This window comes from Myxine glutinosa, chromosome 5, assembly GCF_964187855.1.
Source record: "Myxine glutinosa chromosome 5, kmMyxGlut1.1, whole genome shotgun sequence".
Classification (NCBI taxonomy): Eukaryota; Metazoa; Chordata; class Myxini; order Myxiniformes; family Myxinidae; genus Myxine; species Myxine glutinosa.
Genome location: NC_136265.1, coordinates 27,014,415 through 27,036,876, shown reverse-complemented (window position 1 = coordinate 27,036,876; position 22,462 = coordinate 27,014,415). Strand labels below are relative to the sequence as shown.

The following is a 22,462-nucleotide window of genomic DNA, read 5'->3' as shown; positions in this document are numbered from 1 at the left end:
GATGAGTTTATGCGACGCTGACCTTTGACCTTTTGACATTCATGATTTGCCTTCTCCGTATTATAATCGTCGAGCTTTGGTGAAAATTTGATGACAATGACTCGACACACACACACACACACACACACACACGTGATTACAATACCCCATCACCGGCTGTACAAGGGATGGGCTAATGAAGTGTGCACCCATCAACTGGAATGCAAGATGTTGACGGACTATGGAGGTCGAGTTTCGGACCATGGTGTTACGGGACATCACAGGGTAGTCGTTTGCAATCGGACCCGGAATAAGTTTCAGTAGAGTGACTTTCTGTTGGGCAGTAAGTGCTTCAACAACTCCACACAGGGGAACGCTCTGCTCTTCTTGTCCCGGGTGACGCCCTCGGTAAGGAATGGAGTAAAGTTGGGATCAAGTGATAAAATATGAAGAAGATTGTGTCTCTAATTTTGAAAGGTGTTCACCGTTTCAGTTTTGCTGAGTGACCACTACTTTGGTGCACGGGGTGTGGTCGCCATTTTGATGATGAGCACATTGTGGAATGTAAGACGATGTACATGACACAGATACAGCACAAGCTCGTTGGTCACTCACCTTTTTGTGGGGTGTGATCGGGGTTGGATGATCTCATTACGTGGTCTTCTGCACATTTTAGCCTCGATGATGTGGACGTGGTGGTTTTCGAATTGGTTTACGGGCACTGCCAAGTGGACGTGGATGTGGACGTGGTGGTTTTCCAATTGGTTTACGGGCACTGCCAACAAAAGCCACTTCGGTTAAAGGGAAACTCCAAACTGAGCATCATGACGAAATACAAGTCTTACTGAGGTGAGAAATCAACTTTTTCACACCAATAATTAAATAAATAACCGTACTGACTGAGGCAAAACAATGGTCCGCGCCTGGTGAAACCCCTGCTCGGAGACCCCGTGCCCGCTCCGACTCGAGTGTCTAAACTAAACACATATACTCGCGCTGGCGCTTGATATACCTGTCAGAGCATGGTGTGCTCCTGTATGCAGCACTACCCGTTTCACAGCATGAGAATCTTGGTTTTATTTAATTTTCACAGCATCGGGACTTGAACCAACTCCAACACACCTCAATGCCGAGTAAAGTACCAAGCTACCTGTCCTATTGCTGTCAATGAGCTGATCAATGATCGAGATGTATAATTTTACCCAATTGCATTCATGGCAAAGAAATTTGGAAATATCTGTCTCGATAGGTATATGTATATTATCTATATATATAAAACACAGTTTGTGTGTGTGTGTGTTTATCTATATATATAAAACACAGTTTGTGTGTATGTGTGTGTGTGTGTGTATGTGTGTGTAATGTTACCGATAGACTCCTAAACGGAGAGGCTCACGTACTTGATATTTGGCACAGACATGGCCATTGAGCCTGGGAAGAACATGGCCGACCTAAAAATTTATTTCATAATATTTTTTCCCCATATGTTTACCTCAGCGCATTTCAGCGAGGAATATTATGCACGGAATCTGACCGGTAGCAGAGCAGCGCGCTGATTAGCTCAGAGCGATCACGTGATGTTCCTTGCCGCCATTAACTCAGTTACGCGTTCGCACGTATTTCAGAGCGAAAAGCGATTGCGTTTTTTCACATTTCAGCGAGGAACATTGCCATTCACACCACATAGGATTTTTTTTCTTTCATCTTTAGATCCATATTTTTTCAGCGAGGAATATTATACACAGAATCTGAATCGGTGGCAGAGCAGCGTGCTGATTCGCTCATTCGCGCTCATTGATGACGATCACGAATGATGTTCGTGACGCGATCACGTGATGTTCCTTGCCGCCATAAACTCACAGCAAGTAGCATAGATTTTAGCATGATTAGCATTTAGCATGATTTAGCATGATTTAGCATCGATAGTAGCATGTTTCACATAGATTTTTTTTCAGCGAGGAATATTATACACGGATTCTGACCGGTGGCAGAGCAGCGCGCTGATTCGCTCAGAGCAAGCATGTGATGTTCCATGCCCGCCGCCAGTTGGCTTCACTTTTCACGGAGTATGAGCGTTCTATATATTTTCAATTCAGTGCGCCCGACTCGCTCACGTACTTGATTTGTGGCATAGACATGGCCATTGGGCCTTCACGGTGTAATTTGTGCGAGGCTTTTGTCCGAGTGAGCTTGAGTCGAGAGGGCGAATGTACGGGTTGGGAATGTATGGGTCTCCCTTCCCCCACCTGGCAACGCCGGTACTGGAGGGTGTCACAGGATCGGTGAGTCTGCAAAACCCGCTTCGTGCTGTTGCGAAGATTCAGGACGATGTCGCGATTGTTGTACTGCTCTCCGACCATGAGAACTGCAACGTCATTGCTGACTGGCCCTCCCCTTCCCTCCCCCTTCCCCCTCCCCCCTCGGTCCTCCCCTCCCCCTCCCTTCCCCCTCCACCCTACACCCTCCCCTTCTCCCCTCCCCCTCCCCCTCCCTTTTCCCCCTCCCCCTCCCTTTTCCCCCTCCCCCTACCCCTTCCCCTTGCCCCCCTTCCCCTCCCCCTCCCCTCTCCCCCTCCCCCCTCACCCCCTTCCCCTCTCCCCCCTCCCCCTCTCCTACCCCCCCCGCCCCTCCTCCTCCCCCTCCCCATCCCCCTGCCCCCTCCACCTCCCCTCCCCCCCTCTCCTCCCCTCCCCCCTCTCCTCCCCTCCCCCCCCGTTCCCCTCCCCCCTCTTACCCTCCCCCTCCCCTCCCCCGCCGGCAATGCCGGGTACTTCTGCTTCTGCAAATAAATAATATCACCAATATTAGAAGTAATTACAAATAAATAATATCACCAATATTACAAATAAATTACAAATAAATAATATCACCAATATTACAAGTAATTACAAATAAATAATATCACCAATATTACAAATAAATTACAAATAAATAATATCACCAATATTACAAATAAATTACAAATAAATAATATCACCAATATTACAAATATATTACAAATAAATAATATCACCAATATTACAAATAAATTACAAATAAATAATATCACCAATATTACAAATAAATTACAAATAAATAATATCACCAATATTACAAATAAATTACAAATAAATAATATCACCAATATTATAAATCAATTACAAATAAATAATATCACCAATATTATAAATAAACTAGCAGAAGTACCCGGCATTGCCGGGCGGGGGAGGGGAGGGGAGGGGGAAGAGGAGGGGAGGGCAATGGGGGGGAGGGGAGGAAAGGGGGGGAGGAGAGGGGGGGGGGAGGGGAGAAGAGGGGGGGGAAGTACCCGGCATTCCGTGTATAAACGTGAGGGGGGAGGGGGAGGGGGGGAGGGGAGGAGAGGGGGGGAGGGGAGGGATGGGAGAGGAGAGGAGTGGGGGAGGGGGAGGGCGAGGGGGGGGGGAGGGGGAGGGGGGAGGTGGGAGGGCGAGGGGGAGGGGAGGGGGGAGGTGGGAGGGGGAGGGGGAGGGGGGAGGTGGGAGGGCGAGGGGGAGGGGAGGTGGGAGGGCGAGGGGGAGGTGGGAGGGCGAGGGGGAGGGGAGGGGGAGGGGGTGGGGAAGGGGGGGAAGGGGGGAGGGAAGGGGAGGGCCAGTCAACAATGATGTTGCAGTTCTCATGGTCGGAGAGCAGCACAACAATCGCGACATCGTCCTGAATCTTCGCAATAGCATGAAGTGGATTTTGGAGACACCGTTCCTGTGACGCCCTCCAGTACCGGCGTTGCCGGGTGGGGGAAGGCAGACCCGTAGGCAGACCCCCTCGCTGTTCCAGTGCATCCTCTTCTGGTTCTGTTTCGTCCATCAAGGTTGAAGACCCAATGCAGACCATGGTAAGGAGCATCGCACTCAATATCAGCAACTTCATGATCCTGCAGCCACATTGGAGTGGGGTTTGTAATGGAGTTATACCAGAGATTATTGGTGTTATTTTAGAACAACAACGAAGGTTTGTAGAACATGGAATCCCCGTGTTAACCTGTATTATCAAACAAGAATACCTGTAGTTGTGTCGATATCGAGTAGGTTCTCTTATTTAACAGAGTAGCTGGGATTTGAGGGATGAAGGACCAAGTTGAGAACATTCGGTTCCACAAATATTGAACTTTTGGATTGTTTTTGTAACTACAATTGAAATATAATCAATGAAATTATTTTTATGTCGCTTTCTCCCTTAATCACGTGTTTGTGGTTACCTGCTCTGAGGTGCAGAAATGTTTCTAAATGAGGTTATTGAAGAGTTTTCCACACAGTACAAATATCTAAATAACGAGGTTTCTGTGCAATATCCACAAAATATGAACTGCATAACAGACTAATAAATTATCATTTCAATATCATGGTGTGTACCTTGCTCTTCTTCAGCAGTCCAGGTAAACTTCACATCAGTTCCAGACATAATTAGTGCACCCATCGTTCAACACCTGTGCATACTGTCAGAGGAATTTACAGTACTGGGAGATTTCAGGTGCACATTAAACACGCTTCACTCAATCACCGCCATGTTCGCTCTACTCTTCTTCTTCTTCTTCCAAAACTAACCTCAATCATCGAAGGTCCAGGTGTCCAAAGTGGGATTAGCCTCATCGTAAATACAGGAACAGGACACAACACGTGATCAATATGGTAAATAAAATCATCTTTGTTTGAGATTTTCTTCTCTTGTTTATCAAATTGAAGATTAAACAATTATCATTCTTCATGAACCACAAGATCCTTGTGTCTGTGTTTTCTTATCTTCTGGTAATTTCTTCACTATTTTTGCCATTTCCGGACAGTTTTCGGATTACCATGATGACGTAACCCAATGATCCTGTCTCATCGTAACAGAGGAGGTTATTTGTACCTGTTTTTTGTCTGCAGAGTCGAGGCTCATGGAGGAGCGAGAACGAGAACACAGAATGGAGCAGGATATAACAGAACAAAAAGAAGAACAGAAAGAGAGGTGAGAACACACCTGGAGGAGGGTTGAGGGTCAAAATAGAGGGAGACTGGGAGACATAATGGATGTGGGGAAGAATGAGGGCAATGGAAGGAAAACCCTGGTTTCCATGGAATCAAGTTGAGCAAGGTGTGAGGCAGGTGTACTCGGCCGTAGGGGAGAGAAGTACTCCATCAAGAGAACAGTTTCCCAACACAGGTGTGAACAGGATGGACACAGCCGGAAACTCTCACTCAGAAATGGAAGAAAAAACTGTAAAGTGGAAGAGGTGGACATGGGGAGAGTTAATTGTGGTGGAAATGTGAGGGTTGGAGTGAACAGCTCTCTTGAAGATCTTGAGGGAAGAATGAGATTGAAGAAACTCAGGAAGTTGGTTAAACAGGAGGGAAAAAGAGGAATGAATGAGTGGAGGTGAGTAGTGAATCTGGATTTGGGGAGTTTCACCAGGAGGAGGTCACGGGCAGGCTGCGGATGAAGACCATGCAGGTAGATGGGAGTTCAGGTGAATCAAGGAATGACTTTGCACGACGGAGGATGACAAGTCGGTGACTGATTTGCTTATGGAGAAGAAAAGGAAAGTCTCAACATGATAAAATATATTATTATGAAACAGCAGAACTCGATGTATCAAACACGATAATCTTAGATAAGGAAACTAATCACACGAGAACGAACGTTTCCCTAAACTTACCGACTATTTTCAATCAAATGAACAGGATGGGTCAACAGCAGGTGAACAGGTGTTGAGATGATCTCCGAGTGCTGTGGATCTGAGTGAATCCTCTTTTATTCAGAAACCAAATTGCTGATAATACCCGATTTGTATCTTCTCAATTTGTTAGTAAATCAATGCCAGGTAAAGCTGAATGCTCCAACAAAGCAGAAAATACCAAACACACATTTACATTTCAAAGAAACCCAAATACATCACTTGGGATATTACAACACAGGATGTATGTAAAGTGTTTGTACTCACAATGGAAGCAAATTATAAACTACACATGAAATCACAATTCATGAGAGTTTTCGGTCTGCACGGATCGTCCAACCGCCGAGCTGTGTGCACACTCTCCTGCAGGTACCGTTCCAGGGCTCGAACCTCGACACAGATATAAACTGTTATCCTGGTGTTTTACAAACAGGGAACCAGGGCAAGCTATGTGTGTGTGTGTGTGTGTGTGTGTGTGTGTGTGTGTGTGTGTGTGTGTGTGTGTATATTTATTGTCACGGTTTTGGGAAACCGTGCACTGTGTGTGTGTAAATGATTGTAAATATACCCCCTGTGGTAGTTTTTGTAAATGTAATGATTCTTGTAAATACCTCCGTTTCATGTAAAGATCAAAGGTCGTCCTTTTAGTTCGTCCATCGCACACACGTAGAGAACCATAGGATCCCTCAATAGTTATATCATTATTATGTGTTCCAGTTTGAGGCTCTGTTTTCCATTAGTTGACTCTGCATTGCACCACATGAAATAAGGTAGAATCCCCTTTTAATTGCCCAAAACCTGCATTGCCAACTGCTTTGCCAACTGCATTTCCAACTGCATTGCCAACTGCATTTGACTCCATTGACCACGCGGTCATCACGGAGAAGAAGGGCGTGGCCCGCCCCTCGTCATCGTGGGCGGAGCCAGGAAGAGGCCGTGCCAGCCAACCGGCACTGCAGTGAGCGACCCGGTAGGCGTGCCCTTGTAGCCCGCGGCTTCATCTCGGGGAGGACCATAAAAAGGGTGGATGAGGGACTGCTTGAGAGATGCGTAAGGGGCCAGACGAGAGAGAGAGTTTTGAGGGAGGTGCGCTGGACCAGAGGCAGATTCTGGGGAGTGTTGAGAAACTTCGGAGACGTAGGAGGCGGAGGACGAATAAGAAAGCTGCCGGTGTGAAGCCGAATACGTGGAGCTGCCGGCTCCTCGCTGCCAGCCCGGAGCGGAGCTGTTTGCTCGGTTTTCGCCTCGACCCCAAAGCGTGGATCGGAGCGCGCGCTTGGAGCCGGACCTCGACGCCTACCATCTGCCTGGCCCTTTCTCTGCCTTCCCATGCCATCGATCCCTGGCATCCATCTACCCCCATTCGTGTGAGTGAGTTCATTCTGTCTGTATTGTCCTGGGTATAAGTTAAGCTGTATAAGGAAGAATTGCTCTGTGTCCTTCTGCTCCTTCCATTTTCCGTATATTACTTTGAGTTCTTTTATTCTCTTTGATTTTGGTGAGTGTAAATAATTAATAAATATCTGTTCCTCCATTCTTTGATTTCCTTCTTCCTCATCCGATCGTTTTAGAGATTTCCCCATTGAGTTCCTGTGGCACGATTTTGGCCAACGCTTTATGAATCGGGTTTAGTCTTTGCTAATGGTTCAAACCGCGGGCTGCTAAAATCGCTCAGCAAAATACCATCTTGGCCGCGGTTTCGAGCGGAGTTACCCACCTGCCTTGTGGAGGGATTGGCGGGGTGTACAGGAATCCCTTGACCAATCGCCTCGGCCAATCCCACCCCTCAGGGGAGCGGGGTAGCTTCAGGATCGGAGACGGCCAGTGCAAATAGAAGGGGGATTAACCCCCCCCCCCTTTGCTAAGGGTAGCGCCATCTTCCGTTTCCGAAACAATATTGTTATGGTTTTTAGAACCTTCACTTTGTAAATTTTGGTAAATGTTCCCTTATAAATAATCCCCTGTAAATATCCCCATTATTTGGCTAGTATTAAAGATCGCACCCTAGTTAGTCCATGTACAACAAGTAGAACACAATAGGACCTCTCTGTAGTTATCTCATTATTATGTGTTTTAGTTAAGGATCTGTTCCCAATAGTTGAATCTGCGTTGTATTAATCAAATAAGATAGGCCCCTTCAATTATGCCCAATCATCTCCCTCTCTTCAAAGTGCAGTAGCGGTATGGCAGCTTTCGCTGCCCTTTGTTTTGGTTTTGTTTGCTGGCCCCAAGCCGCCATTACGCACGCGGTAATCTGGAGGAAAAAGGGGAGGAGTGGGTTCGAGTGCCAGGAACTAGGCGTGGCCTGTCAATGTCTCCTCAAGAGGTGGAGCCAGCGAGCCCTCGCCGGCCAACCAGGGCCGAGGTGAGCCGACCGGTAGGCGTGTCCTAAGAGCCGGCGGCTGGATACAAGAACGCCCAATAAAAGCGGCTGCGAGGGACTGCTTGAGGAGATGAGTGCGAAGGTCCGAAATACAAGGTACCAGATGAGAACACGCTGAATCATAAGGCAGGCGAGTGGGTCCGTTGACGACGACAATACCGCAGTATATACGCATTGTCCGACCGCGTGAAACCGATACGTGCAGCTGCCGCTGGGTTTCGCCTCAAGCCCGGAGCGTGGACCGGAGCGTGGACTGGAGCGGACCTCGACGCTGTGCATCTGCCCGGACCTTCCTGCCTGCCATCTGCTTGGACCTTCTCCCCCTTCCAGCCATTCCTTCCTGCCATTCCCTATCAGTGTAAGTCTGTTTGTTCTGTCTGGGCGTATGGTAATATAAGACTGTTTTAAGGCTGCCCTGTGTATCTGCTTCTTCCTCTCCTTGTATATTCCCTTCTTTCATTTCCTCTTCGGGTTTCGTGTACATAATTAATAAATATCTGTTCTTCCTTTACTTTGGTTTCTTCTTCCCCCGGTTGCTTTAGTCCGTTTCCCAATTGAGTACCTGTGGCACGATTCGGCCAATGCTCGGAATCGGGTTTAGTCTCTTGTTAACGGCCCGAGTCGCAGCTCGCTTCACTCGGCACATCCATTCACGCTGCGGCCCGGGTTGGAGTATCTCCTCACTTACGGCCGGTGGTGGTAATTAGGTAGTTCGGATAGATTGGGCTTACAACCCTACTCACTACCGACCGGAAGTGACGTCATACTTCCAGGACCAGCGGACGGCCAGCTTAACAGGACAAGGGGATTAACCCCCCCTTGCTAACGGGAGTGCCGTCCCCCAGATCCGTAACCATATATATGTGTGTGTATGTATGTGTGTATGTATGTATGTATGTATGTATGTGTGTGTGTGTATATATATGTGTGTGTGTGTGTGTGTGTGTGTATATGTGTGTGTGTGTATATATATGTCTGTGTATGTATGTGTGTATGTATGTGTGTGTGTGTATATATGTGTGTGTGTCGTTGGTTGTTATCTCCATTTGCTGGTTTCAGGAGGAGGAACAGAGTCCTCCCAGAACCCAAAGTATCCATCTCCTCTTCGTTGAGGGATCACAGTTCATGGATCAAACCGTTCAACTTTTTCAGAGTTTTATTCCAAGTTCTCTTTTCAGGATCATCACCAAACCCCGGATTGCCTCCATTTGTAGTTCATTTGTGGTAATATTCCCGGGGATGGTTTTTAAAATCTCAGTGAGGTTCTTCTTCATCATTCCTGTTGCTCCAATTATCACTGGTACAATTTCGATGCTCTTCAGCTTCCAAGATCTCTTGACCTCATTTTTGAGGTCCCGGTATTTGGTCATTTTCCTGATTTCTTCGATGTTTAGGCCAAAATCGCTGGGTACTGATATCTCAATGATCAATGCTGTCTTTTCCTTGTTGTTCCTGAGTACAATGTCCGGACACAATGCTTTGTTTCTATGTTCACTCTTGATAGAATCATCAGGTCGTACGTAAGCATAACGTCCTCATTTTCAATGATTGCCCTTGGTTCGTGTTTCCATGAGATTTCTGCTGCTGGGATGTTTAAAGTTTTGCAGATATGCCAATGAATCTCTTTGCATACTTTGTTGTGTCGTTGTGTGTACAGCAGTTCTGATAATAGTTTTTTGCATCCCGAGAGCAGGTGACTAGTACTTTTTTCTTTTTTAATCCATTGGTGTAGTGTCCTTGATCTTGGTCATTTATTATGATTAGTTCACCGTCCCAGTTGAGCTGATCTCTTCGTAGCCATTCCAATGAGCCTTCTTTATCTATCCCCACTCTGTCCAATTCTTTTTTTGTATTTTCCTGCTCTTTTGTCATTCTCCCAGTTGTTGGTGTATATTTCTTGATATTTATTTTGTCTTTTTCTTTTGTGGCATCATCTATTCACACCTGTTTTTGGAAATTATTTGCAAGGTGAGTTAGGGATACTTTTCTGGTTTATTGGGTTCATGTTTGTTTATAACCTGCATCTGATCATCTGTTGAGCATTTCACATACTCAGCTATTCCTACACACGTCACTCTGCGCACCTGGTTGAGTTCCATCAGGCCGCCCCTCCCTCTCGTCTCGGCAGGTACATTCTTGGGATGCACTAGTTTTTGTAAAACATTTTGTGCAAGGTAAGGAGTTTTCTTGTTTTGATGTCTAACTTGTTGATTTCTGATTGGGACCCAGTTTATTATTCACAGCTGTATTGGAACAATGGTACTGCGAGCTGGTTTATGGCTTTGATTTTGTTTCTTGGGGAGAGGTATGTTTTCAGGTTCAGCTTTGTTCTACATAGGTATTCTTTGGTGATTGTTTTGCGAATTTGTTTGTGACGTTTGGCGGCCCTCTTCTACGCCGAGGTATTTGTATGATGCTTCGTTTTCTAACTGCTGTATTGTTGTTTCAAGGTCAATTTTTATGTTGTCTGTTTTTGTTGGTTTATCTTGTACAAATGTGCACTTATCTCATCCAAATTCCATTTCAATGATCTCGGAAAACCGTTTTACTCATTTTAGTTGTTCCGTCAATTTTCTGTCATTTGGCAAGAAGAGCTTTAAATCATCCATGTATAGTACATGTGTCACCTTTCCTATTTCTTTGGATGTTCGTCTATTGGTTGTTAGGGTGTGTCTGTGTCGTTGTTCATTGATGAGGTTACTTTGTGGGTCCAGAACGAGACAAAAGAGAAAGGAGGAAAGGCTGGGGAAGATTCTCCCTGGAAGATTCCACGCCATATCTTCACATCTCGTATTTCTATATTTCCTTCTGAGTGCTGTAATATCAATGTGGTATTCCAGAGCTCCATTGTTTTCTAAAATTTGATTATTACCTCCGCCACCAAAGGTGGATGGAGGTTATGTTTTCAACCCTGTCTGTCTGTCTTTCTGTCCGTTTGTGAACAAAATTTCTCAAAAGGTTGTGGACGGATTCGGACGAAATTTGGCAGAGATGTGGCGTATGTGACACCGACGCAATAACTCGATTTTGGTGATTCATTGGAGCCACATCTATTCACAAAGCGCCGTCTTGATTAATCATACTCAGTGGTGGCGGCACTTCGTGTGCATTTACTTTCACTTTCCATTCGCATCCTCTTCCCTTCCCCTTCAAACCTTCGCTTCTGGCATCCGGAGTTTACCGTGGTTCACCGGAGCCACGTCTGTTCACAACGCCCCAACTAAATCTATCAGACCCGGTGTTAGCAGTGCTTCACATGCATTCACTTTTCCGTCTCCACTCACAACCCCTCCCCTTCTCAATGCCGACACCCTCCCCCTCTCCATCAAAGACGCCTTCCCTCCCGGGTCAGCCAGGTATCCCACGCAAGAGTCCGTTTCATACACAATCCACACTGCAGCATACCTCGTTTGTCCTGCCGGTGTCTGCCTTCAGGGAAGAGGCTCCAGCATCCCGTAAATTCCCGGTGGACGTGCCTGCTGTTCTGCCCGCCTCGCAGCGCCAATTCAAATGGCAACGGACTACATTCGTCTTTTTCTTGATGTTTCTCTCTTGATAACGGTCCTCGATGTTCACCGCAATGGCATACACTCCAAAACCACCTGATGTCCCGGCAGTCGTGCCGATAACTCGGTCCGCCTCACAACGTCGCTCATAGGCCGCAGGCTGAGGCCTATTCATATGCCGCAATTCATATGCTGTAAACCGATTTTCCCTCTGCATTTCCTCTCGGAGGCACGCTCCATGACTCATACATCCTCTCTCAACAATTCTCTCATCTGTCGTCAACACCACAGATATCGTTCAGCAGTTGTGCATGGGGGAACTGACGACACAGCTGGAGAGGCAAGCCGCTCGCAAAACCGACGCCATTTTGTGTGTGTGTGTGTGTGGTTGTTTTCAGTGACTTAATATGCTCGCCGGGCACTTTTAACCTGGCATGACTGGCATGAAATCAGAAATTCAAATAATCGTTTGACATAATTTTCAGCATTTAAATGAAAGAGTGGCAATTTCAAGATGGTTAACTGCACTGTTCTGTTCCTGAATGCAAATCGGACTCACACAAATACGAGAGATATCTGAGGATGCAATGTGTCGAGTTCCTACCATTTCCTGTTTGTACAAGCAAGCGGTGAAACAAGCGGCCATGCACACTTCTTATAGCAATAGATGCAAAAATATAGTATAATTTCTCTTGCAGCCCCGGAACCAAACAAACATATTGTTATGGTTCGCGGTTAAGGATGTTATGTTTGCCGAGCGGAGGCCCCGCGACCTAACAGTTTCCCCGATTCACTCGAACGTTGGCCGTATCACGCCACAGATATTCAATGAGGGAAAAGACAAAGACAAGACGGATGTGAAGAAGAGGAAGACGAAGGCAAAAAAAGGTTTGAAATACGATTACTATTTATTACTATTTACAGGCTCAAATAAACCAAGGAGGAGGAAAGATAATAAAATAATATACAGAAGCTTTTAGAGACACAGTGAAAATACAAGCTTATACAAACTTAATTAACTACCCAGGACAGAACAAACAGAAACGGACTCACACGGGGAATTGCAGAGTGGATTGGCTGGAAGGAGAGGGAGGTCCAACGGGTCCGGCTGCACGATCGGCGCGTTGGGCAGCCGCCGTTCCTTCGCGGCCCTGCTCAAAACCGCCGTCCAGGCCCCAAGCGGCTGTTGAGTGTTGTTGCTGCTGTGGACGCTGCTGCTGGCGAGCAAGGCGACGGATAGCAGGCTTTGTGCTTTCCTGGATGATCTCCTTTGAACAAGAATCGCTGCTGGATGATCTCTTCTCTTGGACAAGAATCGCTGCTGGATGATCTCCCTTCTCCCTCTTGGACCTCACAACCCAGCTCTCTCTTGGACCATTTTCTACGCAGCTTTCCTCTGACGACTCAGCTCTTTTCATGGACCTCACCACGCAGCTCAGCTCTGACGACTCTTGCGCGCGCACTTTTATAACGCCGCCGGCGATTAAGCCGCCGGCCTTCAGGACACGCCCATCGGTGTGCTCACCTCGGCCCTGGTTGGTCGCGCGACCCTCTGGCTCCGCCCTCGATGACGACGGGCGGGCACGCCTTTCTTCCCCAACCAAAGCACATGTTCTATGGCGGCAATTGTAGTTGGCAATGCGAATGGCAATTGACGAAAGGGGAAATGGAGGTTTTTGGGAATGGGAATGAAGGATGAAGGGAATCTATCTTTTTCACTTGGTGCAATGGAGTGTCATTTTAATGGAAGACAAGGCCTTACCCTAAAACACATAATAAGGATATAAACTACTGAACAAGGGTATTATAGTGTCCTTCAATGGATGCTTTATGGAATTAACTACCGGGACGCCCTTTGACCTTTATACAACAGACTGGAGGCAGGAAGGCGCAGAATCAAACAATGTCACACAACAATTTACCACAATACAACACAAAAAAAAAAAATACAATCCTCATATCCGCAACAATATATAAACAGCCCTCACAGCTCCCATCCCTCCCAACATGATTAATAATAAATATCATTTTATAAGTCAACTTAAAACCTACTCTTTACATTCACAAGCCCATATATGTCCTCATTCGTGTTCAGATGCACACAAATGGTGTCTTCCTCAAATAATTCTACCTGGTACATCCAGCTCCTACGTAAATATAGCTGACACAAGTTTTGTGTATTTTCACGTCACGAAGATGTCCTTTCTCGAATAGTTGGTTAACGTTACTTGGTAATGACGCACGGCATCTTTTCCAATTGCAGACGTCCATTAAATAAATAACCAAACCTGCCATGTTCACAGAAGGCACTCTCACAAGATGAAAAGTACATTCACTGGTCATGATCCATCAGGGGTTTGTGAAGCACAGGCCCGTCCATTCGGGCCTTGCCCACATGGTCGGGAGTTTTCACTCTGAGTAGTTGCCCATTCGGCGAGCTAAGTTATCCAAGTCTTTCATTGTGCAGAGGCACAGACAGCCCTTTCTCTCAGGTACATTTCCAAGTCTTTCATTGTGCAGAGGCACAGACAGCACTTTCTCTCAGGTACATTTCCAAGTATTTCATTGTGCAGAGGCACAGACAGCCCTTTCTCTCAGGTACATTTCCAAGTATTTCCGGCCTCTTTTAGACATTTTTGGTGGCAATCATTATCTCGCAAGTACGATATACTTTAGGGTGCCCCGAACACTGCCTTGGGGAACTCCAGCCTGAACAGGAAGGGGAGATGAGAGAAATCCATTCAGGGACAAACGTTGACTACGACCAGAGAGGAAGTCCGCAAGCCAAGCGTGGAGATTTCCATGGATACCATAGGGGGAGAGTTTGGTGAGCAGAGCAGGGTGCCAGACTGTATCGAAAGCACATGATATGTCAAGAGAGACAGCTCTGATTTCTTGTTTGACATTGAGGACCTCCATCCATTGTCGAGACAGCTGAAGCAGCATATCCAGAATAGAATGACCTGGTCTGAATCCAAATTGATGATCCGGGATCAAGCCATTGGAGGAGAAGAAGGATTTGCTGTCAGAAGCAATGATGGATTCCATGACCTCGCTGATTATTGGGAGCAGGCCGATTTGGTCTGTAGTTGCAAGGATCTATTTTTGCACGTTTTTGTGTAAAGCTGTAATGTTGGCTGATTTCCAAGCAGATGGCAGATGACCTTGAGCAAAAGAGAGGGTGAAGAGAACAGAGAGAGGGTGAGATAGAGCGGCAGAGTAGGATTTTAGGACCCGTGGGCTGATGCCGTCCGGTCCATTTGCAGAATCAGAGTCGAGGTTTGACAAAAACTTCTCCACCTTGGAGGAGAGAAGGACACAGAGTCCAGGAGCACCTGGGTTAAAATGTATTTAAAATATTAAATTGAACCTTACGCAGCTTATTTGAACGCAGCTTATTTGTACACAAGTCCGTGTTTGTAAAAGTTAGTCAAAGTTAGACAAGGTCAAGGCCATCCGAAACATGTAAAACACCTATTGGGTTGTCGTTACAGTTGTCAACAAAATTAGTTCTGTGTAACTGTCATGTATGAAGCTGCAAATTATCACCGTTGTATCCCGACACCGTGACCGCGGGTTTATTTCCGTTTTCCCGGAAGATACGGCCCAGCTCTGATGGCGCTGCTTTAATTCGGGCCTGTATCGGGAGAGTCAATAAACGTGTGCTCCAATCGATCGTAGTCTGTCGAGTTACCTTACCTGGCGACGAGGATAAACATCTAGACCATGACTTCTTTCGGCCATATCGATGAATTCGACCCTCATGCGGGAGATTTTGACACGTATTCTGAGCGGTTGTCTTTCTACTTCGAGGCGAACGGCATCGCGACCGAAGCCCGGATGAAGGCCGTCTTCCTGTCCGTTTGCGGGGGTGGGACGTTCACACTCGTTAAAAACCTGATTCGGCCTCGGACCATCCAGGAGCTCACGTATGCAGAGCTCAAGGCCACTTTGAAGGAACATTGTAATCCATCTCCTTCAATCATCCTGTGTCGGTTGAATTTTTACATGTGCAGACAGCATCAAGGTCAGTCGATCGCAGACTTCATTGCACACCTGAAAAAACTGTCACATCTGTGTGAGTTTGGCGACACGATTGATGACATGCTTCGTGATTTGCTGGTGGTTGGCATGTCCGATGACCGCACTCATAGATGCCTGCTTGCTGAGAGAAGACTGACCTTCCAAAATGCCAGAGACACCGCCATTTCCATGGAAAGTGCTGAACGCAACGCTACAAGCATCGGTGCCACTTGCTCGTCTGGTACCAGCCCTGCTGGGAATCGGTTGGATCATGATCAGCCAAAACGTTGGAACAAGGCTCCTCGTCAGAAGCCAGTGCAGTCTCAAACACACAACAAATGTTTTCGGTGCAACGGAAAGCACCTTCCGGAGACGTGTCGGTTCAAAGATGCAACCTGCCATTTCTGTACGAAAACTGGCCATATTGCTCCAGCTTGCATCACTCGCAAATCGGGAAAAGGGAAAGCTGCTGACAAGAAGATTCATCAGTTTATCGGTTCGGAGGAACCTGAGCTTGACCAGGTGAGCTCTGTTTCCGACAACTCAGAATCGTGTGACATGTTTCATATTGATTCTCACCATAAGCGGGACCCTCTTCTTGCCACTATTGTCGTCAACAATCGACCATTGCAAATGGAGGTCTACACTGGTGCGGCCGTCTCGCTCATCAGCCATGCTGTTTTCACAAACCTGTGGAGTGATGCTGACTGACCCCATCTGAAACCTACTACCTGAAACCTACTACCACCTATACAGGTGAGAAGATTGTTCCCTGCGGTACATGTGACGTCATGGTGGGCTCCGATAACCGCGAGTTTCACCTACCCCTGATCGTCATTTCTGGAAAGGGCCCTTCCTCACTCGGCAGGAACTGGTTGAGCATAATTCAACTGAAGTGGAAAAGCATTCATCAACTACGGGCAGCCAACGTTTCTCTTACCGCAGCATACACACTCAAAAATGTGCTGGATACGTACCCGGATGTCTTCAAGGATGAGCTTGGAACCTTGAAAGGACATACGGCTAAGCTCAGTGTTGACCAGGATGCCTATCCTATATTTTACAGAAATCGCCCAGTCCCTTTCGCCCTGCGGGAGCGGATGGGCAAGGAACTGGATCATCTTGAAAATCTGGGCATCATCGAGCAAATCAAGTATGCCGAATGGGCGGCGCCCATCATTCCGGTCATAAAATCGGACCAGTGCATCCGCATATGTGGAGATTATAAAATGACTGTGAACAAGTGTTCTTCATTGGATAAATATCCAATCCCGAGGATTGAAGACCTCTATGCTCATCTCACGGGAGGCAAAACTTTTACGAAACTCGATCTCAAATCCGCCTATCTACAGCTCTGCTTGGACGAGAATTCGAAATAGTATCTTACCATGAACACACATTGTGGGTTGTACAGGTACCACCGACTCCGTTTTGGAGTGAAATGTGCACCTGGAATTTATCAGCGTGTCATGGACAGTTTGTTTGCCGCCGAACGCAACATTGTTTGTTACCAGGATGATATTCTGGTTACTGGTCGGACGGACGCAGAAAATCTACAAAACCTCGGTAGAGTTCTGAAGAAGATTTCGGACTCCGGCCTACGTTTGCGTCGAGACAAGTGCACGTTTATGGTGTCATCAGTCAAGTACCTGGGTCATACGATTGATGCCGAGGGTCTACACCCGACAGTTGATAGAGTCCGAGCTATCAAGGATGCTCCTGCTCCACCAGACGTAACCGAATTGAAGTCATACCTCGGTTTGCTTCAGTTCTATGGTCGTTACATCCCGAATGTGACCAACGTTTTGGGCCCCCTTTATCGGCTTTTGAGGAAAGGAGTCTCCTGGAGCTGGGGGTCCACTGAACAATCAGCATTCCAGACCTCCAAGGATCTGCTCAAATCGTCCAATGTTCTCGTTCATTTTGATCCAGAGAAGGATCTTGTGCTGACATGCGATGCCTGTCGGTATGGAGTGGGGAGTGTATTATCACACGTGATGCCTGATGGTACGGAAAGACCTGTTGCATTTGCATCCAGAACGTTGTCCCCGGCAGAGAAGAACTATTCCCAACTTGACAAGGAAGGATTGGGAATCGTTTTCGGCATCAGCAAATTTCGCCAGTACCTTCTTGGAGATCATTTCACGATTCGCACTGATCACAAGCCGCTGATCAGTCTGTTTGGTCCAACTAAGGCGACATCTGACACACTACCGCCTAGGATCATCCGCTGGTCCCTGTTTCTCGCTGCTTATGACTACACCATACGTTATAAGCCCGGTTCGTCTATCACAAATGCAGATGCCATGAGTCGGTTACCCCTTCCAGAATCCGTTGATGATTCGCCTACACCAGGATCCATTATCGCACTGATGGATCATCTGGATGATTGTGCTGTCGATTCCAGCCAGATCCGCACTCATACTAGACGAGACCCCGTTCTGTCCAGAACTGTCCAGGCTGTACAGCTTGGATGGCATTTTCTACCGGAGGGTGACCCAGCTTTTGCGGCTTTTAAAGCATGTAAAAACGAACTCAGCATGGAAAATGGTTGCCTACTCTGGGGATGTCGTGTCGTGATCCCAGAAAATCTGCGTGTCTGTGAACCCAGACGATCGGCTGTGAACCCGGACGATCGGCTGTGAACCCGGACGATCGGCTGTGAACCTGGATGATCGGCTGTGAACCTGGACGATCGGCTGTGAACCCGAACGATCCGCTGTGAACCCGGACGATCGGCTGTGAACCTGGACGATCGGCTGTGAACCCAGACGATCGGCTGTGAACCCGGCCGATCGGCTGGGAACCCGGACGATCGGCTATGAACCCGGACGATCGGCTATGAACCCGGAAGATCCGCTGTGAACCACGACGATCCGCTGTGAACCTGGACGATTGGCTGTGAACCCGGATGATCGGCTGTGGCGGACGATCCGCTGTGAACCTGGACGATTGGCTATGAACCCGGACGATCGGCTATGAACCCGGACGATCGGCTATGAACCCGGAAGATCCGCTGTGAACCCGGCCGATCCGCTGTGAAGCCGGCCAATCTGCTGTGAACCCAGATGATCGGCTGTGAACCCTGACGATTGGCTGTGAACCCGGCCGATCCGCTGTGAACCCGGCCGATCCGCTGTGAACCCAGATGATCGGCTGTGAACCCTGATGATCGGCTATTAACCCGGCCGATCCGCTGTGAACCCAGACGATCAGCTTTGAACCCGGACGGTCCGTTGTGAACCCGGACGATCCGCTGTGAACCCGGCCGATCCGCTGTGAACCCGGCCGATCCGCTGTGAACCCGGCCGATCGGCTGTGAACCCGGACCATCTGCTGTGAACTATGACGATCGGCTGTGAACCCGGCCGATCGGCTGTGAACCCGGACGATCCGTTGTGAACCCGGATGATCCGTTGTGAACCCGGACGATCGGCGGTGAACCCGGACGATCGGCTATGAACCCGAACGATCTGCTGTGAACCCAGACGATCGGCTTTGAACCCGGACGATCCGTTGTGAACCCGACGATCCGCTGTGAACCCGGAAGATCCGATATGAACCCGGCCCATCTGCTGTGAACTCGGACGATCGGCTGTGAACCCGGACGATCGGCTGTGAACCCCTATGGTCGGCTGTGTACCCGGATGATCCGCTGTGAACCCCTATGATCGGCTGTGAACCCGGACGATCGGCTGTGAACCCCTATGATCGGCTGTGTACCCGGATGATCCGCTGTGAACCCGGCCGATCCGCTGTGAACCCGGACGATCCGCTGTGAACCCAGACGATCAGCTGTGAACTCGGACGATCGTCTGCCTGTCATCTGAGGAGAAAGTCTTGCTTCTAACAAGCCAGATATCGGCTGTAAACCAGTGTGATCGTCTGCCTGTCATCTGAGGAGAAAGTATTGCTCTAACAAGCCAGATATCGGCTGTAAACCAGTGTGATCGTCTGCCTGTCATCTGAGGAGAAAGCCCTTGGGCAAGCAAGTACCTTGGGGTCGGGGCAAGCAGGATGAGTCCGAGACCAATTCAGGTTTATACTTGTCTTAGAAATAAATCAAATAAACAGGATTTGTACGTAACAGTGATTTAAAGAGATACTCGCGTCCTTGGAGAATATCAAATGAAAATTATCTTATTGAGATACAATTGGGGATAAATAAAATTTCCCTTCTTGTGCTGGTGCGCAAGATTCTGGGAAGCCTTCCAAGTCCATCTCAGGTGTTGCACAAGCTTGGACGCCCTGACTCCCTGCGGTAACACCCCCCCCCCCCCCACCCCCCCTGCGGTAACACCTGGTATGACTCGCTCGGGCCAGAAGAGTTATTTTATGAACAAGGACAGGAAAGAATGTGAAGAATACACAGAACGAGATGGGAAATTTGGTCTGGAAGAGAAGCACCCAGTAGGGAGATGGCTATATATTACATAAGCAACACATGTCTATTCACATGGAGTACGTTACACTAAAGATTATTTAACCACTAAGGATCATTTCCTCAACAATATCTAGTTTATTTGGTTTTGGGGTCACAAGATGCATGAAACATCTATTCCTGAAATGAGAAGTGTGCCTTGCACTTGCAGGATATGACATGGTTTCCACATTTGTTTGGCACCTTAAGATAACAGAAAAGGCTACCTGGAATGCGATGCCTGAGCATCGTGATGCCCTTCCTAAAATTGGTGTATATGTGTGTATGTGCATGTATGTGTGTGCATGTGTGTGGGTGTACATGTGTGTGTACGTGTGTGTGTATTTTTTATTTTATTTTATTTATAAACCACTCCCAAGCATTCACTGATGAACCTCTGAAAGTTTGACGAAGATCTGTTCAGCCATCTCTGAGAAAAATGGCGACACAGAGACACACAGCAGACACACATATCTCGTTTTTTCATTTCCGTTCCTCACGATTCTGTCTCTCTCTTATTCACACAGACACACACACACACACACACACACACACACACACACACACACACACACACACACACACACACATATATATATATATACACATACACACACGCACACACACACACACACACACACACACACACACACACATATATATATTGTAACGAATTTGAGAAGTGTAACGAATTTGAGAAAGTGTAACGAAAGTGAGAATTATTGTTTTGTTGTGTGTAACTGTCACCCTCCGTAATGTGAAGAAAGGTCGAAGCTCGTCCTCTTAGTTAATTCCATAAACCTACACACAGGACACCATATATCCTTTTAAATAGTTAGTCCCTTATTCTCTGTAGGTTAAGGATGTGTTTCCCAATAGTTTGACTCTTCATTGCACCGAATTAAATAAGAGTAGGCCCCTCCGAAGCCCCATGGCAGCTTCCAAGTGCCAGGTTTGCCAGGTTTGCTGCAATTGACTCTTTAGCCACTTTGCTGCATTTTCATCTCCCGTCCACTTTGCTGCATTTGACTCCATTACGCATGAGGTAACGACGAAGAAGAAAGGCGGGTCTCCACCTCGTCATAGAGGGGAGGAGTAAGTCGGCCCCGCTCATCCAACCCAGAACGAGGGGTTTGGCTTGAGAGGGCGGAGAGAGAACACTTGGGGGAGGTTCACAAAGTTTGAAGGGCGGGGCCTATAAAACCCGCAGCGCGACGCTCCCCACGCAGATGAGCTTTTTGGAGAAGATTTAGGTCCGAAGAAGATTGAGAGAGAGGTGCGGCAGATGCGCGATCCAGCTAAAGCAGCCAAGAGAGAACGAGACGTGAGGGGGTGCTGATACTGAGCAATACGCCGAGACCCTCTAGGCCCTATTGCCGGCTGTGGAGACGCGGAGCTGCCAGCTGCTGTTCGCTTCGAGCACGGAACGTGGACCTCGACGGTGTGGAATTGCCCGGACCTTCCTGCCCTGCCATCGGCTTGGACCTTCTCCTCCCTCCAGTGATTCCTGCCATCATTTCCCCGTGTAAGTGTGCCCGTTTGTCCGTCTTTCATGTTGTCTTGGGGTATTAATTAAGACTGCCATATATATAAGCTAATCATTGCACTATGTCTCCTGCTCCGTCAATTGCCTTATAAATCATCTTTCTTTTCCTTTCTGCTTAGTGTGTATAAATAGTAATAAATCTTGTTATTCCCTACTTTGTCTTTACTTCTTCATGCTCGTTCGGTCGCTTTAGAGGTTTCCATATTGAGTGTACGTGGCGCGATTCGGCCAACGTTCAGGATCGGGTTTAGTGAAGGCTAATGACTCGAACTTCGGGTTGCTAAAAACTGCTCGGCAACTAACTAGACCATCCAAACCGGGGTTCGAGCAGTACTTGTCTCCCTAGTCTGCGGAAGGACGGATAAAGGTATTCGGGATAGACCCTGGGCCCATAACCCTGATCCGTTCCATCCCGCGGGATAGCGTTACAAGTGCAAGGACCGGGGAGACGGCCAGCTTAACAGGACAAGGGGCTAATCACCCCTTGCTAACGGGAGAGCCGTCCCCCGTATCCGTAACAATATATATATATTGTTACAGACGCGGCTTTTAGATGTTATATTGACCGAGCGGTGGTGTATTTAACCGCGTCCGAACAGTTCCTCCCCGATTAAAACCCGATTCCACCCGACGTTGACCAGATCGCCCCACAGATATTCAATCGGGAAATCTCTAAAGCGACCGAAAGAGAATGAAAAAGAAGAAGAAGAAGAATACGGAGGAAGAACAGGTTTTATTATACACACACAAGCAATGGATGGAAGAAGCAGTAACACAGCGAATCCTTAACTTACACTATTCATTTTTACTTAGCCCCAAGACAAACGAGCAGGACAGGACGTTCACACTTACACAGGGGATAATGCAGGCAGGTAAGGCTTGAGATGGAGGCAAGGTCGGGAGGCCGCCGTTCGCAATTCCTCGCGGTTTTGGCGGG

General features: G+C 47.6%; 1 long non-coding RNA gene across 2 annotated transcripts in view; it reads right to left on the bottom strand.

Annotated features, from left to right (window-relative positions):
• LOC137428716 (uncharacterized) overlaps nucleotides 1–22,462 on the bottom strand; it is a 56,930-nt gene that overhangs the window by 3,857 nt on the left and 30,611 nt on the right. Inside the window, exon 4 of one of the 2 annotated variants that reach the window (XR_013623435.1) lies at nucleotides 595–754. This is a non-coding gene — a long non-coding RNA (uncharacterized LOC137428716). The remainder of the gene's footprint in view (nucleotides 1–594; nucleotides 755–22,462) is intronic. The other variant, XR_013623434.1, reaches the window with a different exon arrangement.